Here is a 20,531-nt window from a genome sequence, read left to right on the forward strand (position 1 = left end):
AGACGGCAGGAATACTACTACATGTACTATTAGCGAGATTAAACACTATTAGAACCTAAAAATAACAGTTTGAATAACAGAACCTTTAATCTGACTTCCTACCCTTGGGTCACCACCCACCTTCCCCTCCCTGGGAGCTGGGTTGGAACATTGGGGTTTTGGGAGTTTCAGCTCACCGCTGAGGAACACCTGGTTTATCATGTGCCCAGTTGCTGAGGTTCTTGCCATCAGTTCCCATGGTCCAGAACAGGCCCGTGTCTGGAAGCTCTTGTTCAGATAGCACTTGGTTGGCTATCCCCTTTCGGGTGTTTTGGTCATGATGCTTCTCTTGGTTTGGTTTTCTGATTCAGCTTCTGTGTTCGGTCGCTGTGATTCTTGGTTCTGAAGCTGCTTGTTGGGGGTGGAAGCCTGTGGGGAAGGTGTTTGTGCAGAAGCGGCATGGTGGCACAGTGGTTAGCACTGCTGCCTCACAGCGCCAGAGACCCAGGTTCAATTCCTGCCTCAGCCGACTGACTGTGTGGAGTTTGCATCATCTCCCCTTGTCTGTGTGGGTTTCCTCTGGGTGCTCCAGTTTCCTCCCACAGTCACAAAGATGTGCAGGCCAGGTGAATTGCCCATGCTAAATTGCCTGTAGTCTTAGGTAAGGGGTAAATGTAGGGGTATGGGTGGGCGGCGGGTCGGTGTGGACTTGTTGGGCCAAAGGGCCTGTTTCCACACTGTAATGTAATCTAAGCTTGTTGTTGAGAAAGTCTCTCCCTCAGGTGAGATCAGGGCTGGCACTGATACAGACTGTGTGCCCAATTATCTCCCTCAAATCTGTGTAATCCATTGTGTTCCTGCTGTTTCTTTCTAAAGTCAACTGGTTTTACGATTGTTTAGACTGTTTGAGAATGGATTTCAAAAATCTCTATAGGCCCATACAGTCTGTGTTTGGTAGTCCAAGCTGTGTAAGTTAGTTTCAGTCCAGAAGGTTAGGTTTGGTTGATTGTTCTCCTGGAGATGAGGTATAAATTGGAATACCAGCCTGTACAATAATCCCAGTCAGAAATCATTCTGACTCTGTTGTGCATTTTGCTGCTGTCTCAACTCAGGATTTTGTCCAGTATTTTAGATTTTGGAAAAGTCCAGGATCTTCTGCATTATTTGAGATGATGAGGATTTCTGCTCAATCCTACACAATTTACCCACCGCTAATATCCAACTCATTGGTCTAAAGTTCTCTGTTTTTTCTGACTACCTTTCTTAAATAATGGCACCATGTTAACCACCTTCCAGACCTCTGGCACCTCACTCTTGGCAAACCAAATATTTTAGGAAGGTGCCCAATAACCTCTTCCCTAGCTTCCCACAAAATTCGGAGAGGCACCTGATCAGTTCGCTGGGATTTATCCACCTTTATGATTTTAAGATGTCCAGCATCTTCTCCTCTGGAATATAGAAATCTTTCACGATATTTATTTCACCATGTTCTTTAGTTTACATACTCTTGTCCACAGTAAATACTGACACACAATACTCATTTGGTATCTCACCCATCTCCTGCAGTTCCACGCATTGACGGCCATGTTGATCTTTAAGGGGTCCTATTCTCTCCTAGTTACTATTTTGCCCTTAATGTATTTGTAGAATTTCTTTGGATTCTCCTTAACCCTATTTGCCAAAGCTATCTCATCTCCTCTTATTGCCCTTCTGTTTTCCCTCTGGAGTATACTCCTACTACCCTTATACTCCTTGAGGGATTCACTCAATCCCTGCTGTCTACACCTGACATATGCCTCCTTCATTTTCTTGACCAAACCTTCAATTTCTCCAGTCACCCAGCATTCCCTACACCTACTAGCCTTGCCCTTCACACTAACAGGAACACATTATCTCTGAACTCTTGCTATCTCATTTTTGAAGGCCTCTCACTTTCCAACCATCCCTTACATATGAATAGCATCTCTTAATAAACTTTTGAAAGTTCTTGCTTAATACTGTAAAAATTGGCCTTATTCCAATTTAGAACATTACCTTTTAGATCAGGTCTATCCTTCTCCAAAACTACTCTATAACTAATAGAATGATGATCACTGGCCCAATGTGCACCCCCCGACACTTCAATCGCCTGCCCTGCCTTATTTTCCAGAAGGTCAAGGTTGCACCTTCGCCAGTGAGCACATCCGCATACCGAACACAAACAATTTTTTGTACACATTTAAATTCCTCCCTATCCAAGCCCTTAACACTGTGGCAGTCCCAGGCTATTTTTTGAAAGTTAAAATCCCCTACCATTACCACCCTATCATTCTTACAAATATCTGTGACTTCCTTTGAAATTTGCTTCCCAATTTCCCTCTGACTTTTGGGAGGGCCCCTATCTCAGTAAGACTATCGTCCCATTCTTATTTCTCAGTTCCTATCAAATAACTTCACTGGACCTATTCCCAAGAATATCCTCCCTAAGTCCATCCATAATGTCATCCCTAACCAAAAATACCACTCCCCTCTTCTCTTCCCTCCGCCTCCCCCCCCCCCCCCCCCCCTCTCCCACACCTTCTATCTTTCCTGTAGCATTTAGACCCTGGAACATTAAGCTGTCAGTCCAACCCTTTCCTAAGACACCTTTCTGTAATAGTTATGACATCCCAGTCATATGTTCCATATCATGCCCTGAGTTCATCTGCCTTCCCTGTCAGGACTCTTGCATTGAAATAAATGTCACTTAATTTATCAGTTTTACCTCACCTTCTGTCCTGCTTCTGCCTGTTATGACACTTTGACTTGCTCTTCCTCTCAACTGTACCAGCTTCAGAGTTACCTCTTTTCTCACTATCACTTCTACCCCAGAAGAGATTCCAATGATCCAAAAATGTGAATCCTCCTCTTCTGTACCAGCTCCTCAGCTGCACATTCATGTGCTCTATCCTCCTATTCCTACTCTTGCTGGCACCTGGCACCAGGAGTAATTCTGATATGAATACCCCTGAGGAAATACTTTTTTTACCCTGCTGCCGAGTTTCCTATGTTCTCTCTTCAGAACCTCATCCCTTTCTCATCCTATGTGGTTGGTATTGTGGGATTGTGTTCAAATAACGACTGGGCACAGTGAGTGATGAAAATAGCTCCTCTTATTCAGCAAACACAGCACAAGTTTATGGCAGCAATAGAATTCTGAAATACAGTTCTTACAAGAGCCCATTTATACTCAGCTCATACATATATTAAAATTCCATTACTACGGCGTCACATTTTTTATCTCTAGTACACAAAGGTTTGAGGGGCTTCTGATCTGGGAGACAGGAGATGGGTAAAACATGCGCTAAGTGCTGGCAGCTACATCTGGTGGGGCACCTGCCTGGTCTGCTTGCAGAATTAGGAGATGTTAGTTATAGAGTCATAGAGATGTACAGCACCGAAACAGACCCTTCAGTCAAACACGTCCACACTGACCACATATCCCAACACAATCTTGTCCCACCTGCCAGCCCATATCCCTCCAAACCCTTCCTATTCATATACCCATCCAGATGCCTCTTAAATGTTGCAATTGTACCAGTCTCCACCACTTCCTCTGGCAGCTCATTCCATACACGTACCACTCTCTGTGTGAAAAAGTTGCCTCTTCAGTCTCTTTTATACCTTTCCCCCCGCACCCTAAACCTATGCCCTCTAGTTCTGGACTCCCTGACCTCAGGGAAAAGACTTTGTCTATTTACCCTATCCATGCCCCTCATGATTTTATAAACCTCTATAAGGTCACCTCTCAGCCTCCGATGCTCCAGGGAAAAAAGCCCCAGCCTATTCAACCTCTCCCTGTAGCTCAAATCCTCCAACCCTGGCAACATCCTTGTAAATCTTTTCTGAACACTTTCAAGTTTCACAACATCTTTCCAATAGGAAGGAGACCAGAATTGTATGCAGTATTCCAAAAGCGGCCTAACCAATGTCCTGTACAGCTGCAACATGACCTCCCAACTCCTGTACTCAATATTCTGATCAATAAAAGAAAGCATATCAAATGCCTTCTTCACTATCCTATCTACCTTTGACTCCACTTTCAAACAGTTATGAACCTGCACTCCAAGGTCTCTTTGTTCAGCAACACTCCCTAGGACCTTACCATTAAATGTGTAAGTCCTGCTAAGATTTGCTTTCTCAAAATTCAGCACCTCACATTTATCTGAATTAAACTCCATCTGCCACTCCTCAGCCCATTGGCCCATCTGAGTAACCTTCTTCTCTGTCCACTGCACCTCCAATTTTGGTGTCATCTGCAAACTTGCTGACTCTCCACCGTCTGGGCACATAGAACATAAAACATAGGACAGTACAGCACACTCCAGGCCATTCGGCCCACCATGTTGTGTTGAGCATTTATCTTAATCTAAGATCAACCGAACCTACACCCCCCTCAATTTAATGCCATCCATGTGCTTGTCCAGCAGTCACTTAAATGTCCCTAATGTCTCTGACTCTACCACCACAACTGGCAGTGCATTCCACGCACCCACCACACAATGTGTAAAGAATCAACTTCTGACATCTCTCCTAAACCTTCCTCCAATCACCTTAAAATTATGACCTCTCGTGACAACCATTTCTGCCCTGGGAAAATGTCTCTATTTATGCCTCTCATTACCTTGTACACCTCTATCAAGTCACCTCTCTTCCTTCTCTCCAGTGTGAAAAACCCAAGCTCACACAACCTCTCTTCACAAGACAAGCGCTCCAATCCTGGCAGCATCATGGTAAATCCCCACTGCACCCTCTCTAAAGCATCTACATCCTTCCATAAATGAGGTGACCAGAACTGGACACAATATTCCAAGTGTGGTCTAACCAGGGTTTTATAGAGCTGCAGCAAAACTTCATTGCTCTTAAACTCAACCCCCTGACACACCATACGCCTTCTTAACAACCCTATCAGTTTGGGTCAAGAGTGTGGTGCTGGAAAAGCACAGCAGGTCAGGCAGCATCCGAGGAGCACGCATAATATCAGGAATATGTTTGTGGGCTGGGGGGGGGGAGGTGCTGAGAAATAAATTGGGGGGGAGGGGGTGCACTTGGGGTTGGGGGGGAAGGTAACTGAGAATGGGATAGGCAGATGAAGGTGGGGAAGCAGGTATTAAGTCAGAGAGGAGGGTGGGGTGGATAGGTTGGAAAGGTGATGGACAGGTCAGGAGGGCTGTGCTGAGTTGGAGGCTTGGGACTGGGATAAAGTGGGAGGAGGGGAAATGAGGAAACTGGTGAAATCCACACTGATCCCATGTGGTTGCAGGGTCCCAAGGTGGAATATGAGGTGTTCTTCCTCCAGCCGGCCTGTGGTAAGGGTTTGGCGATGGAGGAAGCCCAGGAGCTGCATGTCCTTGGCGGGGTGGGAGGGGGAGTTAAAGTAACATTTCTCCTCCCCCAACAGGGGACCCATCCATCACTTTTCCCCCAACCCCACCCCCCCCTCCCATTTGCCTCTCAGCATCCCGGCCCACAAGCCTATTCCTGATGAAAAGCTTACGCCCGAAGCATTGATTCTCCTGCTCCTCAGATGCTGCCTGACATGCTGTGCTTTTCCAGCACCACACTCTCGACTCTGATCTCCAGCACCTGCAGTCCTCACTTTCTCCTTTCAACTTGGGTGGCAACTTAGAACATAGAACATTACAGCACAGCACAGGCCCTTCGGCCCTCGATGTTGCACTGACCTGTGAAACCAATCTGAAGCCCATCTAAACTACGCTATTCCATTGTCATCTATATGTTTATCCAATGACCATTTAAATTCCCTTAACGTTGGCGCTTCTACTATTGTTATCCTCTGAACTTTGAGAGATCTATGTACGTGGACACCAAAATCCTGCTGTTCCTCCACTCTGCCAAGAATCCTGTGTTTAACTCTGTATTCAGCATTCAAATTAGACCTTTCAAAATGAATCAAAATGAGCCAAATTTCCTTGTATCCCATACCTCCTAACTTTCTGAATGAGCCTACTGTGGGGAACTTTATTAAATGCCTTACTGAAATCTATATACACCACATCCACTGCTTGACCTTTGTCAACTTGTCTTGTCACATCCTCAAAGAACTTAATAAGACTTGTGAAGCATGACCTGCCCTTCACAAAGCCATGCTGATTATCTTTAATCTAATTATGTTTTTTTCCAAATATCATAAATCCTATCTCTCAGAATCCTTTCCAGTACCTTGCTAACCAGCGACATAAGACTGACTGGACAGTAATTCCAAGGGAATTTCCCTATTGCCTTTCTTGAACAGAGGCACAACATTCATCTCCCTCCAATCATCCCTGAGGTACAAATATGTTAACAGATTATGGAAAGATGTAGGAGCAACAGGGTAGTGGTGATAGGAGATTTTAATTTTCCCAACACTGATTGGGATTGACTTATTGTTAGGTCTGGATGGAGCAGAAATTGTAAGGAACATCCAGGAGGGCTTTATAGAGCAGTATGTAAATAGTCCAACTCAGGAAGGGGCCATGCTGGACCTGGTGTTGGGGAATGAGCCCGGCCAGGCGGTTGAGTTTCAGTGGGGATTACTTTGGGAATAGTGAACACATTTCCATAAGTTTTAGAATACTCATAGACAAAGATGAGAGTGGTCCTAAAGGAATAGCGCTAAATTGAGGGAAGGCCAACCAAACCAAAATTCGGCACGAGCTGGGGAACGTGGATTGGGAGCAGCCGTTTGTAGATAAATCCACAATTGATATGTGGGATGCTTTTAAAAAAGAGGTTGATTAGAGTGCAGGACAGACATGTCCCTGTGAAAATGAGGTATAGAAATGGCAAGATTAGGGAACCATGGATGACAGGTGAAATTGTGAGATGAGCTAAGAGGAAAAAGGAAACGTACATAAGGTTGAGGTGACTGAAGACAGACGAAATTTTGAAAGAATATTGGGAATGTAGGATCAATCTGAAACAAGGAATTAAGAGGGCTAAAAGGTCATGAAATATCTTTATCAAATAGAGTTAAGGAAAATCTCAAAGCCGTTTATTCATATGGAGCGGCACAGTGGCTCAGTGGTTAGCACTACTGCCTCGCAGCACCGTGGTCTCAGGTTCGATTCAAGCCTCAGGTGACTGCCTGTGTGGAGTTTGCACATTCCCCCCGTGTCTGCGTGGGTTTCCTCCAGGTGGGTTTCCCACAGTCCAAAGATGTGCCGGTCATGTGAATTGGCCATGCTAAATTGCCCGTAGTGTTAGGTGTATTAGTCAGAGGAAGTGGGTCTGGGTGGGTTTCTCTTCGGAGGAGCAGTGTGGACTGGTTGGGCCGAAGGGTTTGTTTCCACACTGTAGGGAATCTAATCTAATATATAAGGAGCAAGAGGGTAACTTGAGAAAGGGTTGGCCCACTCAAAGACAAAGGAGCAAAATTATGTGTGGAGTCAGAGAAAATGGGTGAGATTCTGAATGAGTACTTTGCATCGGTATTCACTGAGGAGAGGAACATGTGGTGAGGGATAGATCTTTGATTACTCTAGGTCAAGTCAGCATAAGGAGGGAGGAAGTTTTGGGCATTCTAAAAGGCATTAAGGTAGGCAAGTCTCCAGGTCCAGATGGGATCTATCCCAGGTTACTGAGGGAAGCAAGAGAGGAAATAGCTGGGGTCTTAACAGACATCATTGCAGTATCCTTGAACACAGGTGAGGCCTCAGAAGACTGAAAAATTGCTAATGTTTTCCCAAAGGATAGCAGAGATAATCCAGGTAATTATAGACTGGTGACCCTGACATCAGTGATAGGGAAGCTGCTACAGAAGATACTGAGGGATAGAATCTATTCCCTTTTGGAAGAAAATGGGCTTATCGGTGATAGGCAGCATGGTTTTGTGCAGGGAAGGTCATGTCTTACCAACTTAATAGAATTCTTTGAGGAGATGACACAGTTGATTGATGAGGGAAGGGCTGTAGATGTCATATACATGGACTTCATGGGGGCCTTTGATAAGGTTGGCCGTGGTAGGCTGATGGAGAACGTGAAGTCGCATGAGATCCAGGGTGTTCTAGCTAGATGGATGGAGAACTGGCTGGGCAACAGGAGACAGAGAGTAGTAGTGGAAGGGAGTTTCTCAAAATGGAGAGCTGTGACCAGTGGTGTTTCACAGGGATTCATGCTAGGACTTCTGTTGTTTGTGATATACATAAATGATCTGGAGGAAGGTATAGGTGGTCTGATTAGCAAGGTTACAGATGACACTAAGATTGGTGGAGCAGCAGAGAGTGAAGGAGACTATCAGAGAATGCAGCAGAATATAGATAGATTGGAGAGTTAGGCAGAGAAATGACAGATGAAGTTCAGTCCGGACAATTGCAAGGTGATGCATTTTGAAAGGTCCAATTCAAGAGCGACTATACAGTAAATGGAAATGTCCTAGGGAAAAGTGATGGACAGAGAGATCTGGGTGTTAGGTCCATTGTTCCCTGAAGGTGGCAATGCAGGTCGATAGAGAGAGGTCAGAAGGCATACGGCATGCTTTCCTTCATCATTCAAGGTATTGAGTCCAGGAGTTGGCAGGTCATGTTACAGTCATATAGGACTTTGGTTTGGCCACATTTGGAGTACTGCGTACAGTTCTGGTCGCCGCATTGCCAAAAGGATGTGGATGCTATGGAGAGGGTGCACAGGATGTTGCCTGGTATGGAGGGCACTAGCTATGAAGAGAAGTTGAGTAGGTTAGGATTACTTTCATTAGAAAGACGGAGGTTGAGGGGGGGACCCTGATTGAGATCTACAAAATCATGAGAGGTATAGACAGAGCAGATAGCAAGAAGCTTTTTCCAAGAGTGGGGGACTCAATTACTTGGGGTCATGAGTTCAAAGTGAGAGGGGAAGAGTTTAGTGGAGATATGCGTGGAAAGTTCTTTACTCAGAAAATGGTGGTTGCCTGCAACGCGTTGCCAGAGGAGATGGTAGAGGTGGGCACGATAGTGTCATTTATGATGTATCTAGACAGATACATGAATGGGCAGGGAGCAGAGGAATACAGATCCTTAGAAAATAGGTGACAGGTTTAGATAGAGGATCTGGGTCAGTGCAGGCTTGGAGGGCCGAAGGGTATTTCCTGTGCTGCAATTTTCTTTGTTCTCCCATGGAAGATCCAATTCAAGAGCGAACTATATAGTAAATGGAAAAACCCTGGGGAGAGTGAGGGTGCAAGGATCATCACTAGAGGCACAGCATTGTCATTCCTTGCTTCCTGTAGTATCCTTGGATATATCTGCTCTGGCCCTGGGAACTTATCTATCTTGATGTTTCCCAGAATTTCCAGCACATCCACTTCCTTAATATCAATCTGTTCAAGGCCATTAACCTGGTCCACGGTGTTCTCACGATCAAGGTCCCTCTCTCTACTGAATACTGAGGCCACACTATCATACATCAAGAACATTTCTGAACTGACAGCCAGACTACTGCAACCACTAGGACTCATAACAGCACACAAACCAACAGCCACTCTCAGACAACAACTCACCAGGACAAAGGACCCGATACCCAGCATGAGCAAAACCAATGTAGTGTACAAAATCCCATGCAAGGACTGTACAAAACACGACATAGAACAAACAGGAAGACAGCTAACAATCCGCATCCATGAACACCAACTAGCCACGAAACAACACGACCAGCTATCCTTAGTAGCCACACACGCAGATGACAAGCAACATGAATTCGACTGAGACAACACTACTATTATAGGACAAGCCAAACAGAGAACAGCCAGGGAATTCCTAGAGGCATGGTACTCATCCACTGATTCAATCAATAAGCACATCGACCTGGACCCAATATACCTGCCACTGCAGTGGACAGCTGGAACTGACAACCAGAAGCGGCAGATTCAAACCACTACAAATGCCGGAGGAAAGATCACAGAAGCGCTTCACAGGAGGCTCCCAAGCACTGAGCTTGTCACCTAGACAGGGGACGAAACGTCTGCAACACAAATTCCCAGCTCGGCGAACAGAACCACAACATTTTCTTTCTCTTGTCATGTTCCTTAACTTCCTTTTCCCAGGCTGGAATAATTTTCACAGGGCCCAAGACCACCACCGCGTCAAACCCCTTCTATACCCAGGTTCTGCTGTTAGTAGAATGTGCCATTAGGGGGCGTATCCAGTTCCCTTGTTGTTCAGAAGTGAGTCAGGATGGCTCCATTCCCCTGAATACTCAGGAAAATTGGAGATACAGCTATCAGGCAACGGAGATCAATGTTGGCTCTTTCTCAGATGACATTTATACAAACCACCCATGGGATCCTGCCTCCCCTTACTCGTGTCATATTTGATGGCCAATACGATCACTTTTTTCATTTATTCCAGGTACCACAGGTATTCTCTATGGGTCAGACAGAGTTGCATGTACCGTGATCTGTTCCTCCTCATCTAACCTATTGTAATTGCTTTTTGCTGATAAGCCCCATCAACATAGAAGTGCAGGTCAGATATAGTATCAATGACAATTATCACCTTCGTGATGTCAGCAAGTTGAGTGGTGGACAGGGCTGTATTTGCATTGTGTTTAGTTTCTGGGTTTGCAGTTTACAGAGTTTCATTTGGCCAATGTTTCCCAGCATTCCTTGCTCTTTGGCCAAGTTGGCAACCTACTTGCGTTTTAGCAGCCATGTGGCTACTACACCTCTCTCTCAATCACCCTCTCTCTCCTTTAGTGACTCACTCTCTCATCCCCCTCTCTCTCAGACTCTCTTTCCTTCACTTTGTCTCTCTCTCACCCACAAACTCACTGACCTTCACTTGCTCATTCACGTGCACACTCTTACTCTGTCACTCACTGTCACTTCTTCTCAACCTCCCTCTCGAACATACACTCTTATTCACCCACTCACCCTCATTCTTACTCAGCCTCACTCTGTCAATGACCCTCACTTTTAACCTCCTTCTTTCCCTCACCCTCACTGACTCTCTGTCATTCTCACTCACTTACACTCACTCTCTATCATGACAGTATCAGATTTTAAAACACGAAGCAGAATTAGACCATTTGGCCCACTGAGTTTGCTCTGCCATTTGATCATGGCTCATGTATTCCTCAGCCCCATTCTCCTGCTTTCTCCCTGTAACCCTTGATCCCATTCCAAATCAATAAATTATCTTTGTCTTATAAGTGTTCAATGAGAGCTCTCTGTGGCAAAGAGACAGAGTCACCACCTTCTGGCTGAAGAAATTCCTCCTCATTTCAGTTCAAAAGGGTCACTCCTTCACTCTGAGGCTGTGCCCCTGGGTCCTAGTCTCCCCTATTAATGGAAACATCCTCTCCATGTCCACTCTATCCAGGCCTCTCAGTATTCTGTACGTCTCAATCAGGTCCTCCCTCATCCTTCTGATCTCCATCGAGTACAGACCCGGAGCCCCTCAACCGCCCTTCACATGATTTGATTTATTTGTTTTGATTTATTGTCATGCGTATTTTACAGTGCAAGATACAATAACATACCATGAAAGGCTTTCATTCATTTCCACAATGCAACACCATGTTGTTAATTTAAGAATAAGATCAAAAGAAAAAATATAGCTAAAAGAGAAGTCAATCGACGTTCAGGTTCTGAGCCGGTTCAGAGCCACTTCATCACCATCTATGCCGAGTCAATTAATGTCGAAGTCACCAATCATCAGGCGCCATCTTTCTCTGCTGGGCCTACCTCGCTGACGTTGTCTCCATTGACATAACACCTACTGATTCTGGACTCACCATGGAAATGTAAGTATGTGCCCACCATCAACCACCTCGGGCTCACTCTCCTCCATATTGGGCTCACTCTCCTCCACGCTGGGACCACTCTCCTCCACGCTGGACCCACTCTCCTCCACGCAGGGCACAGTCTGATCCACACTGGGCTCATTCTCCTCCACACTGGGCCCACTCTCCTCCACTTTGGGCACAGTCTCCTCCAGGCTGGGCACAGTCTCCTCCACGCTGGGCACAGTCTCCTCCAGGTTGGGCCCACTCTCCTCCACGCTGGGCACAGTCTCCTCCAGGTTGGGCCCACTCTCCTCCACGCTGGGCACAGTCTCCTCCAGGTTGGGCCCACTCTCCTCCACGCTGGGCACAGTCTCCTCTATGATGGGCTCATTCTCCTCCACCCTGCGCCTGCTCTCCTCCTCGCTGGGCCCACTCTCCTCCACCCTGGGATCACTCTCCTCCCCACTGGGCCCATTCTCCTCCACTCTGGGCCCACTCTCCTCCACAATGGGCCCACTGTCCTCCACGCTGGGCTCACTCTCCTCCACCCTGGGACTGCTCTCCTCCATGCTGGGCCCACTCTCGTCCACGCTAGCCCCACTCTCCTCCAGGCTGGGCCCACTCTCCTCCATGCTGGGCCCACTCTCCTCCACGTTGGGCACAGTCTCCTCCACACTGGGCCCACTCTCCTCCATGCTGGGCCCACTCTCCTCCACACTGGGCCCACTCTCCTGCATGCTGGGTACAGTCTCCTCCACGCTAGGACCACTCTCTTCCACACTGGGCCCACTCTCCTCCATGCTGGGCCCACTCTCCCCCCCACACTGGGCCCACTCTCCTCCATGCTGTGCTCACTCTCCTCCACACTGGGCCCACTGTCCTCCACGCTGGGCCCACTCTCCTCCACGCTGGGCCCACTCTCCTCCACGCTGGGCCCACTCTACTCCACGCTGGGCCCGCTCTCATCCACTCTGGGCCCACTCTACTCCACGCTGGGCTCACTCTACTCCACGCTGGGCTCACTCTCCTCCACACTGGGCTCACTCTCCTCATGCTGGGCCCACTTTCCTCACACTGGGCTCACTCTTCTCCACACTGGGCTCACTCTACTCCATGCTGGGCCCACTCTCCCCCACGCTCGGCCCACTCTTCCCCCCCACAAAGGGCTCACTGTCCTTACGCTGGGCCCACTCTCCTCCACACTGGGCTCACTCTCCTCATGCTGGTCCCACTCTCATCCACGCTGGGCCCACTCTCCTCACGCTGAGCCCACTCTCCTCACGCTGAGCCCACTCTCCTCCATACTGGGCCCACTCCCCTCCATACTGGGCCCACTCTACTCCACGCAGGGCCCACTCTCCTCCACGCTGGGCTCACTCTCCTCCACATTGGGCCCACTCTCCTCCACGCTGGGCCTGCTCTCCTCCACACTGGGCACAGTCTCCTCAAGGTTGGGCCCACTCTCCTCCACGCTGGGCACAGTCTCCTCTATGATGGGCTCACTCTCCTCCACCCTGCGCCTGCTCTCCTCCACGCTGGGCCTGCTCTCCTCCACACTGGCCACAGTCTCCTCCACGCTGGGCCCACTCTCCTCCACACTGGGCTCACTCTCCTCCACACTGGGCCTGCTCTCCTCCACACTGGCCACAGTCTCCTCCACGCTGGGCCCACGCTCCTCCACACTGGGCCTGCTCTCCTCCACACTGGGCTCACTCTCCTTCACACTGGGCTCACTCTCCTCCACACTGGGCCTGCTCTCCTCCAAGCTGGGCACAGTCTCCTCCAGGTTGGGCCCACTCTCCTCCACGCTGGGCACAGTCTCCTCCAGGCTGGGCCCACTCTCCTCCACGCTGGGCACAGTCTCCTCTATGATGGGCTCACTCTCCTCCATCCTGCGCCTGCTCTCCTCCTCGCTGGGCCCACTCTCCTCCACCCTGGATCACTCTCCTCCCCACTGGGCCCATTCTCCTCCATGCTGGGCCCACTCTCCTCCACAATGGGCCCACTGTCCTCCACGCTGGGCTCACTCTCCTCCACCCTGGGCCTGCTCTCCTCAATGCTGGGCCCACTCTCGCCCACGCTAGCCCCACTCTCCTCCAGGCTGGGCCCACTCTCCTCCACGCTGGGCCCACTCTCCTCCACGCTGGGCACAGTCTCCTCCAGGCTGGGCCCACTCTCCTCCATGCTGGGCTCACTCTCCTCCACACTGGGCCCACTCTCCTCCATGCTGTGCTCACTCTCCTCCACACTGGGCCCACTGCCCTCCATGCTGGGCCCACTCTCCTCCACGCTGGGCCCACTCTACTCCACGCTGGGCCCACTCTCCCCCCACGCTGGGCTCACTCTCTTCCACGCTGGGCTCACTCTCCTCCACATTGGGCCCACTCTCCTCCACGCTGGGCCTGCTCTCCTCCACACTGGGCACAGTCTCCTCAAGGTTGGGCCCACTCTCCTCCACGCTGGGCACAGTCTCCTCTATGATGGGCTCACTCTCCTCCACCCTGCGCCTGCTCTCCTCCACGCTGGGCCTGCTCTCCTCCACACTGGCCACAGTCTCCTCCACGCTGGGCCCACTCTCCTCCACACTGGGCTCACTCTCCTCCACACTGGGCTCACTCTCCTCCACACTGGGCCTGCTCTCCTCCACACTGGCCACAGTCTCCTCCACGCTGGGCCCACTCTCCTCCACACTGGGCCTGCTCTCCTCCACACTGGGCTCACTCTCCTTCACACTGGGCTCACTCTCCTCCACACTGGGCCTGCTCTCCTCCAAGCTGGGCACAGTCTCCTCCAGGTTGGGCCCACTCTCCTCCACGCTGGGCACAGTCTCCTCCAGGCTGGGCCCACTCTCCTCCACGCTGGGCACAGTCTCCTCTATGATGGGCTCACTCTCCTCCACCCTGCGCCTGCTCTCCTCGTCGCTGGGCCCACTGTCCTCCACCCTGAATCACTCTCCTCCCCACTGGGCCCATTCTCCTCCACGCTGGGCCCACTCTCCTCCACAATGGGCCCACTGTCCTCCACGCTGGGCTCACTCTCCTCCACCCTGGGCCTGCTCTCCTCAATGCTGGGCCCACTCTCGCCCACGCTAGCCCCACTCTCCTCCAGGCTGGGCCCACTCTCCTCCACGCTGGGCCCACTCTCCTCCATGCTGGGCACTGTCTCCTCCAGGCTGGGCCCACTCTCCTCCATGCTGGGCCCACTCTCCTCCACACTGGGCCCACTCTCCTCCATGCTGTGCTCACTCTCCTCCACACTGGGCCCACTGCCCTCCATGCTGGGCCCACTCTCCTCCACGCTGGGCCCACTCTACTCCACGCTGGGCCCACTCTCCCCCCACGCTGGGCTCACTCTCCTCCACGCTGGGCTCACTCTCCTCCACATTGGGCCCACTCTCCTCCACGCTGGGCCTGCTCTCCTCCACACTGGGCACAGTCTCCTCAAGGTTGGGCCCACTCTCCTCCACGCTGGGCACAGTCTCCTCTATGATGGGCTCACTCTCCTCCACCCTGCGCCTGCTCTCCTCCACGCTGGGCCTGCTCTCCTCCACACTGGCCACAGTCTCCTCCACGCTGGGCCCACTCTCCTCCACACTGGGCTCACTCTCCTCCACACTGGGCCTGCTCTCCTCCACACTGGCCACAGTCTCCTCCACGCTGGGCCCACTCTCCTCCACACTGGGCCTGCTCTCCTCCACACTGGGCTCACTCTCCTTCACACTGGGCTCACTCTCCTCCACACTGGGCCTGCTCTCCTCCACGCTGGGCACAGTCTCCTCCAGGTTGGGCCCACTCTCCTCCACGCTGGGCACAGTCTCCTCCAGGCTGGGCCCACTCTCCTCCACGCTGGGCACAGTCTCCTCTATGATGGGCTCACTCTCCTCCACCCTGCGCCTGCTCTCCTCCTCGCTGGGCCCACTCTCCTCCACCCTGGATCACTCTCCTCCCCACTGGGCCCATTCTCCTCCACGCTGGGCCCACTCTCCTCCACAATGGGCCCACTGTCCTCCACGCTGGGCTCACTCTCCTCCACCCTGGGCCTGCTCTCCTCAATGCTGGGCCCGCTCTCGCCCACGCTAGCCCCACTCTCCTCCAGGCTGGGCCCACTCTCCTCCACGCTGGGCCCACTCTCCTCCACGCTGGGCACAGTCTCCTCCAGGCTGGGCCCACTCTCCTCCATGCTGGGCCCACTCTCCTCCACACTGGGCCCACTCTCCTCCATGCTGTGCTCACTCTCCTCCACACTGGGCCCACTGCCCTCCATGCTGGGCCCACTCTCCTCCACGCTGGGCCCACTCTACTCCACGCTGGGCCCACTCTCCCCCCACGCTGGGCTCACTCTCCTCCACGCTGGGCCCACTCTTCTCACGCTGGGTCCACTCTCCTCCATGCTGGGCCCACTCTCCTCATGCTGGGCTCACTCTCCAACATGCTGGGCCCACTTTCCTCACACTGGACTCACTCTTCTCCACACTGGGCTCACTCTACTCCATGCTGGGCTCATTCCCCTCCACACTGGGCCCAATCTCCTCCATGCTGGGCTCACTCTCCTCCACACTGGGCCCACTCTCCTCCACACTGGGCCCACTCTCCTCCACACTGGGCCCACTATCCTCCACATTGGCCTGGTCTCCTCCATGTTGGGCTCCACTGCGTTTGACCACTGTCCCTCACGCTGGTCTCACTCTTAATCCCATCATCCCCAGGATCATTCTTGTAAACCTCCTCTGGACTCCCTCCAAGGCCAGCACATCCTTCCTTATATATGGGGCCCAACACTGCTCACAATATTCCAGACCTTTTCACAGCTTCAGCAACTCTCTTGTATTGCAGCCCTCTTGTAATGAACGCGTACCATTACAGCACACTTTTTATTATGGAACCCTCTCCATAATGGGTGACTTTCCATTACAAGACACTCCCTATTACGGGACTCTCTCCATGACAGAATCGGCCATATTTCAGAACCTTCTCCATTACTGGCATTCTCCATTTCGGGACACTGTCTAATACAGGATCCTCTCCATTAGGACACTCTCTTCATTATGGGAGAGTCTCCACTTCAGGACCCTCGGTATTACAGAACCCTTTTCATTACAAGAGACTCCCCACTGAGTGACCCTCTCCATTATGGGAACCTCTTGTCAGTAACTCTCTATATCAGGGACAGAGTTCAGTACAGGACCTTCACTAGTATATAATTTGCTTTGGTAAATCCTGTTTGATGATAAACAGATAGGCAGAAAGAAATGGCTTAGTGTAAAATCTTGACTAATCCTGGCAATGAGAATCTAAACATGACCCTGTGAGAAAGATGTTTGCATTGCCTGATATTCAATGGAAGGCTGTAGGCCCACAGCCCATGAGAAGAGGGAGTTAACTGGAATTTCAGAGGGAGGTGGTTTTGCGTCAGAGAGTTGTACAACACACCTTTTGATCCAATGCCGACCAGATATCCTTAATGAATCTCGTTCCATTTGCCAGTATTTGGCCCATATCCCTCTAAAACCATCCTACACATATACCCATCTCGATCTCTTTTAAATGTTATAACTGTACCAGCCTCCACCACTTCCTCTGGCAGCTCAATCCATGCATGCACCACCTTCTGCATGAAAATGTTTCCCCTTAGCGTCCTTTTAAATGTTCCTCCTCACTCCTCTAGTTTTGAACTCCCCTACTCTGGGAAAAGATGACCTTGGATATTCACCCTGTCTATGCACCTCATGATTTCATAAACCTCTATAAGGTCACCCCTCAGCCTCTGATGCTCCAGGGAATATAGCCCCAGCCTGTTCAACCTCTCCCTATAGCTCAAACCCTCCAACCCCGGCGACATCATTGAAAATGCTTTCTGAACCCTTTCAAGTTTCACAATATCTTTCCCACAGCAGAGAGACTGGGACTGAATGCAGTATTCCAAAAGCAGCCGAAGCAATATCTGTCCAGCAGCAACATGATATCTGAACTCCAATGCTCAATGCACTGACCAAGAAAGGCGAGCATTCCAAATGTCTCCCTCACTGCTATATCTACCTGTGACTCTTCCTTCAGGGAGCTATAACCTCCATCCAAAAATCTCTTTGTTCGGCAACACTCCATAGGATCCTACTATGAAGTGTATAAGTCCTGCCCTGATTTGCCTTTCCAAAATACAACACCTCACATTTATCTAAATTATACTCTATCTGCCACCTCTTATCCCATTGGCCCATCTAATCTTCTTTGCTGTCCACTAAACCACCAACTTACTAACTGTACCTCCTATATTCACATCAAAATCATTTAAATAAGTGATAGAAAACAATGGACCCAGCACCAATTCTTGTTGATCATTATTGGTTACAGACCACCAGTCTGAAAAACAACCCTTCACCACTACCTTTTGTCTCCTACCTTCAAGCTAATTTTGTATCCAAATGGCTAGCTCTCCCTGGATTACATGTGATTAGATTAGATTAGATTAAATTAGCTTCCCTACAATGTGGAAACAGGCCCTTTGGCCCAATAAATCCACACCGACCCCCCCGAAGAGAAACCCAACCAGACCCATTTCCCTATATTTACACCTGACTAATGCACCTAACACTACAGGCAATTTAGCACGGTCATTTCACCTAACCTGCACATCTTTGAACTGTGGAAGGGAAACCGGAACTAACCGTTCTACCATGCGACATCTTGTCAAGCACCTTGCTGACTTCCATTTAGACAACGTCCACCACTTTGCCTTCATCAATCTTCTTTGTCACTACTTCAAACACCCCAATCAAGTTGGTCAGACATGATTTCTCACACACAAGTCCATGTTGACTACCCCTAATCAGTCCTTACCTTTCCACATACATGTATATCCTGTCCCTCAGAATCTCCCCCAACAAATATCGGGTTCTGATTTGCATTGGTATTTTCTGATTTTTAATTGGATCGTATCACCCCCAATCCCTGCTCTTTAACTCGGGACTTATTGAGGGAATGTGAAATGAAGAAGGCAGCAGACAGGTGTTTCAGGGCAAAGGAATCCCTTTATTTATTTCCAATACAAAAGCTAACGTGAAACAAGAAATGTAGGTAAATGCAACAAACAGAGAATTTGACACAATCAACTATACAGAGGACAGGAATACTACTACATGTACTATTAGCGAGATTAAACACTATTAGAACCTAAAAACAACAGTTTGAATAACAGAACCTTTAATCTGACTTCCTACCCTTGGGTCACCACCCACCTTCCCCTCCCTGGTAGCTGGGTTGGAACATTGGGGTTTTGGGAGTTTCAGCTCACCGCTGAGGAACACCTGGTTTATCATGTGCCCAGTTGCTGAGGTTCTTGCCATCAGTTCCCATGGTCCAGAACAGGTCCGTGTCTGGAAGCTCTTGTTCAGATAGCACTTGGTTGGCTATCCCCTTTCGGGTGTTTTTTGTCGCAATGATGCTCTTGGTTTGGTTTCCTGATTCAGCTTCTGTGTTCGGTCGCTGTGATTCTTGGTACTGAAGCTGCTTGTTGGGGATGGAAGCCTGTGGGGAAGGTGTTTGTGCAGAAGCTTGTAGCTGAGAAAGTCTCTCCCTCAGGTGAGATCAGGGCTGGCACTGATACAGACTGTGTGCCCAATTATCTCCCTCAAATCTGTGTAATCCATTGTGTTCCTGCTGTTTCTTTCTAAAGTCAATTGGCTTTACGATTGTTTAGACTGTTTGAGAATGGATTTCAAAAATCTCTATAGGCCCATACAGTCTGTGTTTGGTAGTCCAAGATGTGTAAGTTAGTTTCAGTCCAGAAGGTTAGGTTTGGTTGATTGTTCTCCTGGAGATGAGGTATAAATTGGAATACCAGCCTGTACAATAATCCCAGTCAGAAATCATTCTGACTCTGTTGTGCATTTTGCTGCTGCCTCAACTCAGGATTTTGTCCAGCATTTTAGATTTTGGAAAAATCCAGGATCTTCTGCATTATTTGAGATGATGAGGATTTCTGCTCAATCCTACACAATTTACCCACCGCTAATATCCAGCTCATTGGTCTAAAATTTGCTGGTTTTTCTGACCACCAACCTCCTCTCTTCCGGCATCTCACTTGTGCCGATCAATAATACAAATATTTTGGAAAGGTGCCCAATAATCTCTTCCCTAGCTTCCCACAAAATTCAGAGAGGCACCTGATCAGTTCCTGGGGATTTATCCACCTTTATATATTTTAAGACATCCAGTACCTTCTCCTCTATAATATCAAAAGTTTTCAAATTACCAGCATTTATTTCACCACATTCTTTAGTTTCCATACCCTTCTCCACAGTAAATACAGACACAAGATACTCGTTTAGTATCTCATCCATCTCCTACAGTTCCACACATTGATGGCCATGTTGATCTCTAAGGGGCTCTATTCTTTCCCGTATTTGCCCTTAATGTATTTATAGAATCTCTTTGGATTCTCCCTAACCCTTTTCGCCAAGATTTGGAGATGCCGGTGTTGGACTGGAGTGTACAAAGTTAAAAATCACACAACACCAGGTTATAGTCCAACAGGTTTAATTGGAAGCACACTAGCTTTCGGAGCGACAATCACCTGATGAAGGAGCGACGCTCTGAAAGCTAGTGTGCTTCCAATTAAATCTTGCCCTCCAGATTTCCCTCTTGAGTATAATCCTACTACCCTTACACTCCTCGTAGGATTCACTCAATCCCCGTTGTCCATACCTGACATATGCCTCCTTGTTGTTTTGACCAAAGCCTCAATTTCTCTAGTTATCGAGCATTCCCTACACCTACCAGCCTTGCCCATCACTCTGTCAGGAACATACTCTTACCGAACTCTTTTTATCTCATTTT

Source organism: Chiloscyllium punctatum, chromosome 27, assembly GCF_047496795.1.
Source record: "Chiloscyllium punctatum isolate Juve2018m chromosome 27, sChiPun1.3, whole genome shotgun sequence".
In the NCBI taxonomy this organism is placed as follows: domain Eukaryota; kingdom Metazoa; phylum Chordata; class Chondrichthyes; order Orectolobiformes; family Hemiscylliidae; genus Chiloscyllium; species Chiloscyllium punctatum.